The sequence below is a fragment of the Ambystoma mexicanum genome, chromosome 4q (genome assembly GCF_040938575.1).
Source record: "Ambystoma mexicanum isolate Mex_15411 chromosome 4q, UKY_AmexF1_1, whole genome shotgun sequence".
NCBI classification, from domain to species: Eukaryota; Metazoa; Chordata; class Amphibia; order Caudata; family Ambystomatidae; genus Ambystoma; species Ambystoma mexicanum.
Window position 1 is genome coordinate 160,608,611 of NC_090928.1, and position 14,501 is coordinate 160,623,111.

Consider the following 14,501-nt stretch of genomic DNA (forward strand, 5'->3'; position numbering starts at 1 on the left):
TGAAATCCCTGCACGGTTTCCACAGGCACTCTGGAGACAGAACGGGAAGTGGTCGGATTGCAGGAGTCGACGATACCGAAGGCCTCGAGGTGATTAACAAACGAATGGTGAGTAGACTAATTGGAATGGCAAATGAAGGGGATGGGGTTGTGATAATTTTGAGTAACACAGAAATTATGAGTGAAGAGGAGATAGCGCTCAGAGTCCTGACTCAAGGGATTCCAGAAGGAGACATTTCAAACTCCAATAGGAGTAGAGTGAAACATAGAATGCGAAACAGGTTTATGTAAGGTGAGGTCTTAAAACACTGTACAGGGTATAATTAAAGGCAAGCGAGAAAAAGGTGATTGCAGTGTTTAATAATGTGTAATGTTGACTAGTCTGTATGTTGTTTGTTGAGTAAAAATATCAAAGATTGATAGAAGTTGTGAAATAAGTGAAGAAGTTGTGGAGCAGTAGTGACTGAACCAAAGGTTGACATAGCTAATTAAGAAATTAGAGACCTGAGCAGTGATTAATGGTGTGTGCTCCTATTTGTTGTTTTAAAGGCATTCAAAAGGTGGTGATTTAACCCTTTAAATGCCAGCGACGAGCCGGCTCGTCGGTAAAAACCGCTCCAGGTTGCCACCGACGAGCCGGCTCGTCGGTGGCACTTAAGGGGTTAATGAGGGGAGAAAGGCTGGTGGGTTTTGGCGGTGAATACCGCGATTTTAAAAAAAAACCATTGGCACTGGGGGGGAACCTCAATGGCACTTAAGAGGTTAAGCAAAAGTATAAACATTATTTTATAAGTATGGTAAGTATTGACAGTCAATTGAGACTTGTCATTATGGGAGATACTCCTCTGATGCACTTATGTAAAACATTGCCAAAGCATATGCCCATGCTCAAACAGTGTAGTACCCGAAGGGTGAAAGGCACAGCAGAGAAAATGTTCATGCTGTGGCCACATGGGGGATCATTGTCAAAAGCAGTATTGCAACACATGACCACATACTTGCGCGCTGCATACACAGAGAAGAAATTAGAGAAAAGGTTAGCAATTCCAGAGCTCTGGAATATGTACCAGGAAGAAAGGGAAGATCCACCACCTGAGGAGTGGATGCTTAGTTAGCGAAAGGAGGAAGGTGTTGAGCCTTCAGCTCCCCTAGCCTTACCCAAAGTAAAAGGCACTCGTATGAAAGAACTAGGGTTATATCCTTTAAAGGAGTTGAAAGCAGCAACAGGGTATAGTAATCCAATATACAAACCTCCCCCTAATAGTACCGATGATAGTCCGGAAGAGAATAAGAGAAAAGAAGATATCTACAAGATTATACAAAGCAAAGAAGAAAAGAATGAGAGGTCAAATTTGTCGACAGAAATAGACATCGAGATTAAGAGATGGAAAGGAGAGAAGGATAAAACTGACGAGATAGCACTTGTGGAGAAAAAAATGAATGGGAGGACAGATATTACTTAAAATAGATGGGAAAGGCATTGAGGAAGTTAGGCAGAAAGAAGATAAGGACGAACAAGAAAGAAAAGACAAGGAACGAGAGAAGAGATTGAAAGAAGACTAGCAGAAAAGAAAGAGCAAGGAGCGACGGGAACAGATGCATCAGGAGGAGCAAGAGGAAAAAGAACAGGCAGAAGAACAAAGAACGTATGACAATAGACAGAGTGATAGGGACAGAAGAGAAAGAAAGAGGAGGAGGAAGAGCAAAAACTAAGGGACAAAATAATACAGAGGCGCAAGGAAGATGAGGAGAGAAGGGAAGGAATAAGTAGAGAAGAATGAAGGCAACAGGAAGAAAGAATTAGGAGGGATGCAAGAAAGCTAAGAGAATTAGATGAAGAAATAGAACAAAGAAGACGACAACGGGGTCTTAATACCAGTCTCATTAGTAAGGAACAAGTAGGGTCAAGCACAGAAATACGATGGGATAAAACAGAAGAGTTCCTTCTTATAAAACACGTAACACCAGGGGGATCTATGGATGCGTTAGATGAAGAAAGCATTGATGCAGAAAGCATCTGAGAAAATATTGATAAGGCATATCAGGAATTAAAGGAAGGTAGCAAGTGTGGGAGTCGAGAGAAGAGGGCTCAATCTCTAGCATTTCAATCACGAAGCAAAGAAGAAATTCTGTTCAGTCATGTACATAGAGACTTGTCCTTAAGCAGACCGAACTTACACTAAGACGAGGAAGATAATTTTTACACTAGTTAGGGACTAGACATGTCAGAAGAGGAAAAAGAGTCTGGTCTTGGGTGAGGAGGGAATGCGTGCGCCCCTGAAGGAAGCCTTCAATTGGATAAATAATTAAGATGGTCAGATATGGAACAACCTAAGGATTGGACGCCAGATCCCATAGTATATCCAAAACATCCCTGAGGACGATTGTATAGTGAGAAGGGAGATTCACCACCATATGTGAGCAGGTAAAGGTTGTTACCGACAAGGAGACAGACTGGGACAATCATGTCTCCCATGGATAGACTAATAATCTATCTATATATCTATCTATATTTATTTTTATATAGTGCCAAATCGCCCGCAGGCCTCAGAGCACTCACAAGGACAGACAACATAGTACACAACATGGCTACAGCAGGGATCTGATATCCTAGGCACAACAGAGTTAGCAGTTAGCTAAATTGCTTCTTCATCCTCTAATGGGAACCGACTTTGGGTTAGGGTTCACACAGTTTTCCTTATTGGAAAAAGGGGGGGCAAGACCACAGTATATTCCATGGCTGCAAATGGACAAGGATAATTTAAGGTGTAAGCTCCCAAGTTTGACTTTGGGCGCTGGGAAATGGACATATCAGTTAGACAAAATGACATGAGGAAACACACTGGCCAGAGGGGACATAAAAGGTCTCCTGGCAGCTATTCTTGGGGGGAGAGCTGACGACATATGGCGGAGAGCAGCATATTCAAGTGTGACAGCACAGAACACAGCGCATGACGGAGCGCCATTTAATAATTGTAGAGCAGACGCGTGGAAGGCTCTCAGGGTACAGTACCCCGATACATGCGATATGGGTGCAATCATGCCACGTAAGATGAAGGAAGATGAAGACCATATTGCTTATATTCAGGAGAAATGGCAACTTGAAACTTGCAAGCCATGGGAAAATACAGTGGCATTATTTTACCACATTTTATGGCAAGGGTTAACTAAGCCACTACAGAGGCAGATGAAGAAACAAGTGGGGATTGAAGCGAAGCCGTGGGCTGAGCTACAGCTGAGGATAGTACACCATTGTCAGTTATTATAGGAGAAGAATAAGAGAAAAGCTGAGACTAGGAAAATCGAGGAAGCCAAGTAAGTCCAGAAAACAGTGTCAAAATTTGCCATAGAAAGAGTGGTATTGAAGAAGGATTGGGAATGCAGGAAGCATGGGTGCACCGCATGCGAGTAATCAGCACCCGATGGATAAAGATGGATATGGGTTTGTGCAACGAGGCATAGGTATGGTCTATATAGGAAGAGGAGGTGGATTCCAAAATAATCAAGGTGGGTTTCAGAATACACAGAATGAGAATCATATTACTCAGGGGGGATATAGCCAAGGGGGACTTGTCAGACAGGCACCCCCAATATGTTGGACATGTGGGATGACAGGGCACATTGCACGCGTATGTCGAAGTCAAGGGAATGTACACAATGGTCAATTTTCAAGAGGGGATGGTTTATCCTCCACCATACAGTACACAGACTTGAGAAGGGTTCGCCCAAGATCACACATTTTATCAGGCACAAGCGCCGCAAGTCAAGCACGTACAGCATCAAGAGCGAGTGCAAACGAATCCACCACAAGGGCAGTCGTAACAAGCCCCTATGCAGACACAGTAGTATTCAAATACAGGACAAGTGCTGACACCCAGAATAGAAGGTGTCACTGTGGTAGGAGGAAATCCTTTTACAGGGACGGGGATGATCCTGTACCCACAATAGGACAGCTCACAGGGTGACTTGATGAGTTTAATACTATCTGTGACACCAGATCCCCAAGAAGAACCGAGGGTCAATGTGACGATAAGAGGCACATCTTGTTCTTTTTTAGTAGAAACTGGAGCTACTTGTTCATGCATCCGAGAAGGAAAATATCCAATGTCGGGAATTGTCATACATGCTCAAGTGTTCTTTGGAGCTACGAGTCGAGTTCATTTTACTGATTGATTACCAGCCTCTATAGGAGATTGTGACATGTCTGCTCCTTTGTTATATTCACGACAGACACCAGTTAACATTTTGGGAAGAGATTCGATGACAAAACATAACATGACAATCTCATTCACTGATCAAGGAATCATGTGCTCCACTCCAGTAATACACTAGTTAAATGTGGGCAAATTTATACTGGAGTTCACAGGGCAAGTGGCACTGTGAGGCGTTCCAGTAGATCCAGAGGTTTTTCTGTATGAAGTGAGCATTCGGCCGGCAAGGCTACCTGGCCTGGTGGGAAAAATTGTGAGCATACCTGATGAGTTTTTGTTTAGAACACAAATACCTATGGACGAAGAGTGGGGACAGACTATCCCAATAGAATTGGAAGCAGGCATAGGATGAAGGGAAATGGCAATGCTCAAAGGAGTAGGTGAGGGTGGACCATGGAGAACTATAATCGCTCTCGAGGAAGGGTATAGATTGACTGACATAAATGATGAAGACATGTTCAGAGAATACCAAACAGATGATGAAGTGGTGTTCTTTATGAGCATCAGATATTGGATAAGAATAGAAAAAAAGGAAGTCCAACATCAATGATGATAATGCGGCACCATCCAGCATTTTTTCAAGAAGATTTGGTAGAGGTGGCAAACGTCCTTTGGATCACAGGCCCTTATGATGCAGGTTTATTAAAGAGAATAAGGGAAGTTAAAATAAAATTGAAGCCAGGAGCAATTTTACCTTGACCAAAACCGTACCCCGTGTCTTGAGAGGCTGATGAAGATATATTTCAGACCATTTCAGCACTGATGAAACAAGGGATTCTGGTGCCATCAGAATCGTTGTGTAATACCTTAGTGTAGCCAATCAAAACATCTAAAGGACTGTCATGGAGATTTATACAAGATGTGAGACTGATTAACCAGATTGAAGATGCAGACTTTCCTTTAGTTCCTAATCCGGCGACAATACTATGCAGTATACAGGAGGAAGCTCAATATTTTACGACGATCCATTTGAAAAATGCATTTTTCTCGATCATGTTGTACAAAGACTCACAAGATTTGACTTCCTTTATGTTCCGCTAAACTCGAATGAAACAAACTTGTTTGCCCCAGGTGTACTGTGAGTCCCCATCGATCTTTAACAGAGTTCTACAGATGGATTAGGCAATATTGATCTTATAAGTGTGGTGATACAATAAGTCGATGAAATTTTCATTTTTTAAATTTGTAGCACCATGGACGATGAGTGCAGGCAATATTCTATTCAGTTGATGACTTTCCTAGCAGACAAAGGATATAAGGTAGACATAGAGAAGAACAAGTTACTTCTTACCTTGTAACGTTCTTTCGATGGGATTTTCCTCCGACGTATTCCTTATCTTAGATAGATATCTCTTTTCAGCTTTGCTGGCCTCGGATATTTTTTCGCTCTAGAGGGCGCTGCGCGTCAACGTCCGCCGAGTCGATGTCCCTCGACAGCCGCCGTATCGACGTCGACGTCATCCTGCCTATAAAGGCTGTGCGCAGCGTCCGTTGTTCAGTTCCGTTTTGTAGCCCACAATAATTCTTTCTGGACTAATCACCCTGAAGGAGCGTAAGCTGCAACAACAAGGGAAGTAGTACTGCGGGGATGGATGGGAGGGTCGATAAGGAATACGTCGGAGGAACATCCCATCGAAAGAACGTTACAAGGTAAGAAGTAACTTGTTCTTCGAAGGGATTGTGTCCTCCGACGTATTCCTTATCTTAGATAGGCTCCCATAGCAGTATTCTGTTATTGGAGGTGGGAGTACTGACTTCATGCTTCCTCTTATTGATGAATAGAGTGCAATACTGCCCTTCCAAAGCTAGTTTCCTGACTGGAGGAGGAATCCAAGATGTAAAACCGTGTAAAGGTATGGACGGACGACCATGTGGCAGCCGCACATATGTCTCTAACCGGCACTCCTCTTTTGAGGGCCGATGAAGCTGTGATACCTCTGGTCGAATGAGCCCTAAGATTTTGAGGGGGCTCTTTTCCTGTCAGTTTATAACATTCCAAAATGGCTAAAATGATCCATCTGGAAATGGTCTGCTTAGTTATCGGTAACCCCAGCTTGTGACCTACGTAGCCTATAAACAGCTGGTCTGCTTGTCTTCTCCTAGCCAGTCTACTAATGTAAAAACTTAAAGCCCTTCTTGGGTCCAGCCTGTGTAACCTCTCTTCCTCTTTCCCCGGATGGGGAGGAGGATAGAAAGATGGAAGGGTAATCTTCTGTGTGATATGAAATTCAGAAACCACCTTTGGGAGGAAATTAGGCTTCACTTGCAGAACAACTTTGTCTTTGTGAAAGATTGTATGAGGGGGTTTACAAGAAAGAGCTTGTAACTCGCTCACCCTTCTAGCAGATGTAAGTGCTACTAATAAAACAGTCTTAAGGGTAAGAAATCTTAACGAACAAGAGTGGAGTGGTTCGAAAGGTGTGCCCATCAGGAAAGTTAGGACTAAATTTAAATCCCATAGGGGAACATGGAATGGTCTTGGGGGATAAACATTAGTTAACCCCTTTAGAAACTGTATTACCAAGGGTAACTTGAAATAGGATGGTTCTTCCGCAGTGCGCTTAAAGATGGATAGCGCTGTGAGATAGCCCTTGATGGTGCCAACTTTAAGGCCTGAATTTGCCAAATATAGTAGGAAGGACAAAACCATTGGTGTACCACATGAAAAGGGATCGATATTCTTTTCCCTACACCAGCTGCAAAATCTGTTCCAACAGCAGCGGTATAAAGATTTTGTTGCTGGCCTTCTTGCCGAAAGCAACATCTCCATAACGTCATCAGGGAGGTCCCAATCCTTGTACCTCAGCCTTTCAGAAGCCAAGCGTGAAGGTTGAGGGTTTTGATGTCTGGATGGAGAACCTGACCTCCCTTCTGTGAGAGCAGATTCTCTCTGAGTGGAAGTCGAATTGGAGGGCAGATGGACAAGTCTAGAAGGTCCGGGTATCACGTTCTCCTGGCCCAATCCGGGGCAATTAGGATCATGGTTTTCCGGAATCTTCTCAACCTCCTGATCATTTGAGGAATGACAGGGACTGGTGGAAACGCGTACAGGAGCGGAAACTCCCAGTCCACTATGAACGCGTCTCCCAGAGCTCCTCTCGGGGGAAATTCCCTTGAACAGAACTGATCGCACTTCCTGTTGACACTGGTGACGAACAGATCCACCTGAGGGGTTCCCCAAAGGGCGAAGATCTCTTGAAGGACTTCCTGAGCTAGATCCCACTCGTGGGAGACTGTGCTCTGCCTGCTCAGAGCGTCCGCTGTCAAGTTCTTCTCTCCGTCTAGGTGAACTGCCGATAGAGAGATTCCTTCTTGGATTGCCCAAAACCAGAGCTGCATCGTCTCTCTGCACAGAGGTAGTGATCCTACGCCTCCTCTTTTGTTGAGGTAATGCATGGCCACTGTGTTGTCCGTCATTATCAGGACATTCTTTCCTTGTACAGATAGCAGAAAAGCCTTCAGCGCAAGTCTGATGGCCCTCAGCTCTAACAGGTTGATATGTAGTCTGGACTCCGATGGAGACCAACGACCGCTGATGGTCAAGTCGTTGGCATGGGCTCCCCACCCCGTGAGTGAGGCATCCGTGACTACTGTTATCTCCGGCCAGGGTTGCCAAAACTGCTCTCCTTTCAGAATGTTCTCCTGACAGGCCCACCACTGAAGGTCTCGAGCCACCCTGTCAGAAACCTGAAGAAGATTTGTCATTCTCCCTGAGAATTGGGACCACTGAGTTCTCAGTGCCCACTCGAGGGATCTCATTCTCAGGCGAGCCTCCGGCACTAGGAAAATGCAGGATGCCATGAGGCCTAGCAACCTCAAAAAGTCGAAGGCTGGGAGACGTTGGGCATTTTGAAACTTGGTGACCATCTGTAGAATATCTTGAGCCCTCACCTCTGGTAGCGAGGCTTTTCCCAGGGAAGTGTCCAGGATCGCTCCGATGAACTGGAGTCTCTGCGATGGTATCATTTGTGACTTCTTTAAATTGAGGGAGAAGCCCAGTCTGTGAAGGGAGTGGCAAACATGATCTAGCTGGATCTGAGCTTGTTCCGAAGATACAGCTCTGATCAACCAATCGTCCAGGTAGGGGTAGATGTGAATCCCTTCCCTCCTTAGACTTGCAGCCACTACCGACATTAACTTGGTGAAGACCCTCGGGGCGGAGGTCAGCCCAAATGGCAGCACTCGAAATTGATAATGAGAGTTGCCAATTGCGAACCTCAGGTATTTCCTGTGTTTGAGATGGATTGGCACATGGAAATAAGCGTCCTGAAGGTCCAGAGATACCAACCAGTCCTGGAACTGAAGGATCTGAGAAAGAGTAACCATCTTGAATTTGTCTTTCCTGAGGAATATGTGCAATTCTCGCAAGTCCAAGATGGGTCTCAGTCCTCCGTCTTTCTTTGGTATGAGAAAGTAAGGGGAGTACCAGCCCTTGTTCCTCTCCGCTACAGGTACCGGTTCTATGGCACCTTTCTGTAGCAGGTCTAAAATTTCCTGCAAGAGGAGCAGATCTGGAGCTTTTTGAGAGCTGATCCCCGGTGCAGTGGATGACTTTGAGGTATGCGTAGGAGAGGCAGGCAGTAACCTTGTGCAACTGTCTCCAATGCCCAAGCATCTGACGTGATAGCCTGCCATTCCCCCAGATGTTGAGTTAACCTGCCTCCTACAGGTGTCTTGTGAGGGAAGTCCTCAGAGTGGTTTTGGGGCGGCTGATGCAGATGCCGATGGTAAAGAGGCACCTGCTGTTGCTACGGCTTTTGAATATCTACCCCGTCCACCTCGTGTAGTTGTTCTTTGTCTCCTTTGAGCCGGTCGTCCTCTACCTCTTCCGAATGCGGAGTAGAAGCGAAAGGACTTGCTTCTCGCAGAGGTTCCTGTGGGACGAAAAGGTGTCTGACGGATTGCAGCGCCTAGGGATTTTGCTGCTGCCTTTGATGTTTGCAGTTTTTCTAAACTGTCATCCGCCTTTTTCCCAAACAAAGAAGAGCCATCAAATGGCATGTTCAAGAGCCTGGCGTGCACATCTGGGGCAACACCAGACTTTCTCAACCAAGCAAATCTCCTGGTTGTTGTACTTGCCGCCATTGCTCTGCTGATACTGTCAGCCGAATCAATGCCCGTCTGGAGGGATTCGCACATAGCGTCTTTACCGTCCTTTATGATATTTAGGAACGCCTCCCTTTCTTCTCCCTCTGGGATGCAGTCAGCCGCTGTAGAAGCACACTCCCAAAGTGTATGGCTAAATCTAGCAAGGGTGCAAGTAGCATTAATAGATTTTAACGCCATGCTACATGCCGAAAAGACTTTCTTAGCCATAGCATCGTATTTTGTATCGTCCCTGTCCTGTGGGACGGTAGGGTAAGCAGTCTTGATGTCAGTAGAAGATGCTGCCTGTACCACCAGACTTTCTGGGGATGGGTGTTTGGACAAAAACTCTGGGTCTGCAGAAGATACCCTGTATTTAGTAGACAGTTTTTTATTTACTGCCGGGACAACATCTGGGGTTTCCCAGTTCGTCATGATTTTTCTTTGAAGAGCTTTATGAAAAGGTACTACAGGATCCTCATGTGGAACTTTATCAAGAATATCCGTGAGGTCATCCTGTTGGAAAGCCTGTGAAGGTGTTGACCACCCCATAAATTCTGTGATCCTGGCCATTAAGGCTCTATAAGGGGTTTCAGCATGCTCCCCCGGGTCTGGCCTAGCAAACTCCACCTCTGGGGAAGTGTTTAAACCACTTGCCTCATGTAAGGAATCATGGAGTTCCTTTAATCTGCTTTCCTCTGAGGATAACTCCTCTTGAACTGGGGTTGCAGATCCCTGCAACTCAAATGTCTCTTCTTGGTCAGATAGTTCTCCCTCTTCCAAAATTGAGGACATTGTTCTCAATTGGTCTGAACTCACAAAGGGTGTGAAACCCATCTCCAAGGCAAAGGGTGCCAAACTTGTTGTAATCGGCCTTGAAAACGTCGATGTCGTCGACGCCGAAGTCTTTGAACGTGGCATCGAAAACAAAGGTGGAGGCCTCGAGGTCCTCGATAGAATTGGAATTCTGCTTGAGGATGTCGACAATCTCGACGACATCGTCATCGAAGACCTGGGAATGGCCACTGGGTGTGCCGCAACCGTGACTTTCCTTGGCGTCGACGCCGGTGTTGAGGATGGCGTCGAGTCGACAGACCCATGTGTCGGAGGTCCCTTCAACAACGTCTTCAAAGACACCGACCTCGGCGTCGACGGAACCTTCGTCGACAGCGTCGACGGAACCTTCGAAGAAGGATTTGAGGTCTTTGCTTTACTCGAGGGTTCGTGACGGGCTCGAGAAGCTTCCTTCGCCGGGTACTGCGACTCGCAGAGTTTTGGACCTTCGGGTCTTTCGACCAGAGCATCGCTCTCGGCAGTCTTCGAGGGGGTCGAGGCCGCTTTCTCGAAGACGCTCATCATATTTTTTCGGAATTCCTCCCATTCAGCCCGGGAACTATGTTTCGTGGGGCAAGGGATTCTCTTACGTGAAACAGAGGAAGAGGAGGACGAAGAAGGGGATCTTCGGCGTCTCCTTTTCGAGACCTTCGATCTCGAGGAGTGATGGGACCTGGAGCACGAATGGTGATGAGGAGACGAATGTCTCGACTTCGTCGAGGAAGAAGAAGCTTTAGAAGTCTTACCTTTTTCCAGCTTCCCCCTATGCTCCTTCAGGGCCTTAGCTGTCATGGACATACAGTCCTCGCACTCCGAACAATGGTGTTCAGCTCCCAAACACCACAGACAGACGCTGTGAGGGTCAGTCAGCGACATCTTTTTTCCACAGTGTCGGCATTTTTTAAAGCCGGACCGAGGGGTCGTCGGTTCAGATGAGGAAGCCATCGAGTATGGATCGAATATCTTGAGGAAATTGGAATAATTCTCTACGAAACTGAGCAACGATATTCCGAGGCACTGAGTAAGCGCGGATAAACGGGACTGAGCAACGGATGCTGCGCACAGCCTTTATAGGCAGAATGATGTTGACGTCAATACGGCGGCTGTCGAGGGACATCGACTCGGCGGACGTCGACGCGCAGCGCCCTCTAGAGAGAAAAAATTTCCGAGGCCAGCAAAGCTGAAAAGAGATATCTATCTAAGATAAGGAATACGTCGGAGGACACAATCCCTTCGAAGTTGCACTACTGCCAAGAAGAGGTGTTATACATAGGGCAGTTAATTTCCCATGAAGGAAAGAAGGTGACACCTGAAAGAGCAAAGGCAATTATGAAAACCTCAAAGCCGAATACATTAAAACAGATGTTACAGTTTTTGGGATTATGCAACTATGTTAGAGCCTGGGTGTTTCATTACAGTACGTAAACAAGACCCCTTTTGCAAGCTTTAAAGAAAGCATAAGTGAAAATAGTAAAAATAGAATGGACTGAAGACATTTAGGAATTCCCAATTATGCTGAGGAATTGTATTCATTATCGCACTCAAAGGGACATTCATGACAGCAGTGCTTACGCAGAGAACTACATTGGGGTATAAGCCTCTAGCGTATTGCAGTAGGATTTTAGACCCAGTTATGAGAGGACACTTTCCTTGTGAACAGTCATTGGCAGCTGCCATGTTCACAATTGAGAAGTCTACAAGTATTGTAATGGGCTGCTCCATAACTGTCTTCGTGGAACATGCTTTGTTTGCAATTTTAGAGAAACCCAAAAGGTGCATTGACATCCCAAATAGGTTCATTTTATGAGGCAATGATTTTGAACCCAGCAATTAAGACTGTAAGATGTAAAATAGTGAATCCTGCCACGTTTGTAGCTGAGCCATTAAAAGAAGGCGATCATGTGCACGTCTTTGCTAATTATGTTGAATTTTATGACGATATACCCCGTGTGAAAGAGAATGCTTTGGCGGGAGGGGAAATTCTCTTTATTGATGATTCTTCAAAAATTGATTAGACTAGTGGGGAAAGGCATTCAGGCGCAGCGGTAGTGAGACACAGATTAAATGGAGAATTTGAAGTTGTATCAAGTGTAAGGCTATCGTCTCACATTTCAGCACAAGCAGCAGAATTAGTGGTGCTTATTGTCACGCTCAAAAAACAAGAAGGACAGGAAGTGATGGTGTACAGTGACTCCGCCTATGTGACTTCAACCGTACACCCAGGGTTAGCGTGATGGAAAAGGAGGGGCTACCTCTGTGCGGACGGCACTCCAGTGCAGCACGCATCCTTATTGGACTGGCTTATTAAGGCACTAAAACTCCCAGTACCCATAGCAATCGTTAAATGAGCAGCGCACACTAAGCAAACAGATTTTCTCTCTTGTGGGAACGAAGCCACAGACGAAGAAGCCAAAAGAGTTGCATATTCCCCAGATATTTCAAGTTTTGATACTAAAAATATTAAAGAAAAAGTAGTTACAACCATTTTAATGCAAGAAGGGTTTAATACATTGTTGATAACCCAGCTAATAGAGATTCATGGAAATGCACAGCAGGAAAGATAGTAATTATGGAAGCGAAGGGGTTTGTCATTTTTGGGTGTCACCTTCTTGGGTTTTTTGTCCTTTGGTGAGACGGAATAAAACCTTTCTCTACAAGCTGCCACCATGCCACCCCAGTATAGTAATCTGGGAGGCACGGAGGTTAACCAGAGAGCTGGGTCTCAAGGGAAATCCCCCCACCCCCTAACTGGTGTGACAAACCTTGCTAGATGTAGTGTGCTGGAGCTGTAGCAAGACAAGTTCATATAATACGGCTGATCCAAATCAATGTGGGAGGAGCTTGCAGGTAGCACGTGGATAGGCAAAAGAGTATAGACTGTGTAATGAAGGATAGAGATGGCAAGGCAGGAATACTGACAATGGAGTCCACAGAGAAAGCTAGAGATAAGAAAACACAGAGGGAGTGGGGAGGTAGAGAGCCAAGCAGAATAGAACCAGGAGTGAGGGAGAACAGCAGCCACAATACCCAAAGGCATGGCAACAGGAAGAAATTAGACAGAGTTAGGCGAGCCGCGAGAGCGCGGCAAGCCGTGCAAGAAAAGAGAAGCGACACAGCATACTGCAACTACACAAAGGCAGTTGCAATGCGCTGCCTACCTATTCTCTCAGGTACTTGTTGTCGAAGCTGCATTCCTCTGGTCCTGACACAAATGTAATGACGTTTGTGCTCCGGGTACGTGAATGACGGCCATGTTGGAACAGGATGAGACTCTCCAATGTTTCCATAGTGATCCTTGATGATACAAACTCCAAGGCTGCTGTAAACGCTGCAAACACTATGGAGATGTTACAGGGGTGTTCTTTATCCCCCACCCAAGCATTATGGTTACAAGACAGCACTGGAAAGCCGGTGATGACATTAGTATTATTAAAGGTCACACTTAAACAGCTGCATTACCCCCTGCATGTAACTAGTGAGAGTCTTGCTGCAACGATTGCAGAAGACTGGTTCACTCTGAATTTATTGGAGCATGTTGCACTACTTATAGCAAACTGCATTGTGTGTCAAAGGTTTACTGCTGGGCATACACTGGGAACAATTAGAGGGGTGATTCCTCAACCAAATGGTCTGTTTCAGCATTTACATATTCACTATGTTGATATGCTGCAAGTATGTTTTGGATTTGGTATCTATTAGTGGTGGTGTGTCACATCTCCAGGTGGATTGAGGCAGGTCTGTGTACACACCCTGATGCCTCTTGCACAGCAAAGTTTTCAGTGCAAGAAATCTTCCCAAGATTGGGTGTGTGTGAAGTGCTGAGATCCCACAATTGGCCACATTTTGGTAATGAGGTGTTTGAACAGATAGTGCTCCTATTGAATATTAAGCACATGTTTTCTTCTGCCTATCAACCACAAGTGAATGAGATATGTGAGAGACTCAACGACCTCCTTAAAGAAAGGATTGCCACAATCAAATTGACAATGAAGAAGGGATGGCTATACTGCCTGCCCTTAGCTTTATATGCCCTTCGGAATCAGCCTGGGTCAGACCACCACCTCACCCCTCATGAACTACCGACAGGGAGGCAGATGAGAACACCTCTCACACCTCCGTCTAGAAGTAGAAGTGATGAACAGAGTGTAGCCAAAATGTTAGGAAATTAATTGCATGAATATTTGACATGTATGCCCTCTAACTTCTCTCTCATTTCAGATCAAGTCAAGTGCCATGAAAAGAGGGGGGGGTTGGTCTCAGGACACAGATGAACACCATTCAGCAACTGGATCACCAGAACTGTTATCGGCACCCAGGATGTGTATTGGTGACACTGTCTTTGTTAGAAATTTCACATGCAAGTGACATGAGC